Below are 2,822 nucleotides of genomic sequence, written 5' to 3'. Positions count from 1 at the left end.
ATTGGGGCCATTCGGAGTCGGATACTCGTGGCAAGAACGTGGTATTGAGTTGATTGAGCTGGTTCGAGGTAAGTGGTTTGTCTAACCTTGTGGGGGGGACATTCCCCCAAGGATTTTGTATTGTTGTTATATGAATGCCATGTACGTGAGGTGGCGAGTGCGTACACGTGCTAATTGTTGGAAAACCGTTTTCATTAATTAAATTAACTGTGTTTTCTTTCTTCTTGAACATTACTTGTACTTTAAGCCTACTGTGTAGTATAGGAAAGCATGCCTAAGTGAATTAATTGTCCTATCTTCTTAAACTGTTTACGTGAATTCTATGCAGCATGTTAGAATAGAAATCTATGTTTTCTTGGTACGGACTTGAATGAAATTGTGGGTTCTTTCCTCGAGATTGTTGTGTTTCTAGTTTTGGGACTACGGATGAGTATTCCAGGAGATCCCCGGCACATATAGTGATTTGGACTGTAGTGCGTGATACCAAGAGATCCCCGGCACATGCATTGAGGATACTAAGAGATCCTCGGGATACCAAGAGATTCCCAGCACATATATTGAGGATACTGAGAGATCCCTAGGATACCAAGAGATCCCCAGCACATGTATTGAGGATACTAAGAGATCTTCAGGATACCAAGAGATCCCCAGCACATATATTGAGTATACTGAGAGATCCCTGAGATACTGAGAGATCCTCAAGTATATACGTTTAGGACTACGGGACGGAATTCCGAGAGATCCCCTGTCGATATTTCTGTGTACTGAATGTGTATTGTTTGTGTTTTCTTATCATTACTGATAATGTTTTGATTATACTGTTGCACCTTACATTGTCTTACTTTGTCTTATATATTGATAACTGGTAGGGCCCTGACCTTCCTCATCATTACCCGACCGAGGTTAGGCTCTGCAGTTAATGGGTACCGCTGTGGTGTACTCATGCCCTTTCCTGCACATGTTTTCCATGTGCAGATCTAGGTACATCGACTCAGCCATATCGTTAGCGAGGGAATGAGATATCTTGAGACTTTGAGGTATATCTGCCGCGTCCACAGACCGAGGAGTCCCTATCTACTCTCTCTATTTTAGTTATAATCCCTTATGTAGTTTTTCTTTTGTTTAGACACTCTGGAGTTAGAACACCTTGTAGTTATTTCATAGCTTGTGATTTCATGAGATTCCGGGTTTTGGGAAATGTAGTTTCAGTTTGAGAGATTGTATTGTATATGTCGAGCGGCATCCTTAACGCATTTTGTTATATCTGTAGTTTTGGATAGTTTTATTCTATTGTTTCTTTTTTTCGCAATTTGTTAGGCTTACCTAGTCGTAGTGACTAGGTGCCATCACGAAACTTCACAGAGGGTGAACTGGGGTTGTGACAAGTTGGTATCAGAGCTCTAGGTTCATAGGAGTCATGAATCACAAGCCGATTTATTAGAGCCTCGCGGATCAGTACGGAGATTTTTGATATCACAATTCTAAACTTCTGTCTTCTATTCTCTCACAGATGGTGAGGACACGTGCTACCCGAGATGATCGGGCACACGCGCTCCCTACTGAAGTCGTTACAGGTTGGGGCTGAGGTAGAGGCCGAGGACGCGCACACGGTGCAGCTAGGGGACCCGCGCGAGCAGCCACCGAGGAGCCACCAACAGTTCCAGTCGGAGCCCAGACACCTGATATGCCTACTGCTACTGCTATTCCAACACTTCAAAAGACTCTGGCACAGTTCATGAGCATGTACACCACTCTGGCTCAGGCAGGGTTATTTCCCCTTGCTGCAACCATGTCTCAAGCTAGGGGAGGAGCACAGACTCTCGTCGCTCGCACTCTTGAGTAGTGAGTGCATGTTGATCAGGTCCTAGAAATTATTCATGTACATCCTGTAGCCCCAGATTAGCCCGAGGAAAGGGCAGCGGCTTCCGAGGATAAGCAGCGGAGGCTTGAGAGGTTCAAGAAGTACAAGCCTCGTGTATTCGGTGGTCTAGCATAGGATGATGCTCTGGGATTTCTACATGAGTGCTACCGTATTCTCTGTACCATGGGTATATCAGGATCGAGCGAGATTTCCTCACTACTTTCCAGCTTCGAGGAGCCGCCTATGACTGGTGTCGTACTTATAATTTAGACAGTCCGGATGAGGCAGCTTCCCTGACTTGGACTCAGTCTTCAGATATGTTCCTGAGAGAGTATGTTCCTCAAAGCCTCAGGGATGCATGGCGCACAAAGTTTGAGCATTTGCGCCATGGTACTATGACTGTCTCGGAGTATGATGTCCGTTGCACTAGCTTGGCTAGACATGCACCAGCATTGGTTTGTACTGTTTGCAAGAAGGTTCGCCAATTTATTGAGGAGCTCATTCCCAGCATCTGTCATCATAGGTATTGTCCTGGTTTGTCATAGAGATGCATCGGTTTTATTCGATCCAGGATCCAGCTATACTTATGTGTCTTCTTATTTTGCCCCGCATTTGGGTGTATCTCGGGATTCTTTGAGTTCCCTTGTTTATGTTTCTACTCCTGTGGGAGATTATCTTGTTGTATACCGCGTTTATCGGTCGTGTTTGGTAGCTCTTAGTGGTTTTGAGACTAGAGCCAATTCATTGTTGCTCAGCATGGTAGATTTTGATGTTATCTCTGGCATGGACTGATTTTTGCCCTATTTGCTATTCTGAATTATCACGCCAAAGCCGTGATGCTGGCTATGCTGGGTGTATCGCGAGTTGAGTGGAGGGGTGCTTTAGATCACACTCCTAGTAGAGTTATTTCTTTCCTTAAGGCTCAGTGAATGGTTGAGAAGGGGTGTGACACGTATCTAGC

This window comes from Nicotiana attenuata, unplaced genomic scaffold (genome assembly GCF_001879085.1).
Source record: "Nicotiana attenuata strain UT unplaced genomic scaffold, NIATTr2, whole genome shotgun sequence".
Lineage (NCBI taxonomy): Eukaryota > Viridiplantae > Streptophyta > Magnoliopsida > Solanales > Solanaceae > Nicotiana > Nicotiana attenuata.
This window is presented reverse-complemented; position numbering follows the sequence as displayed.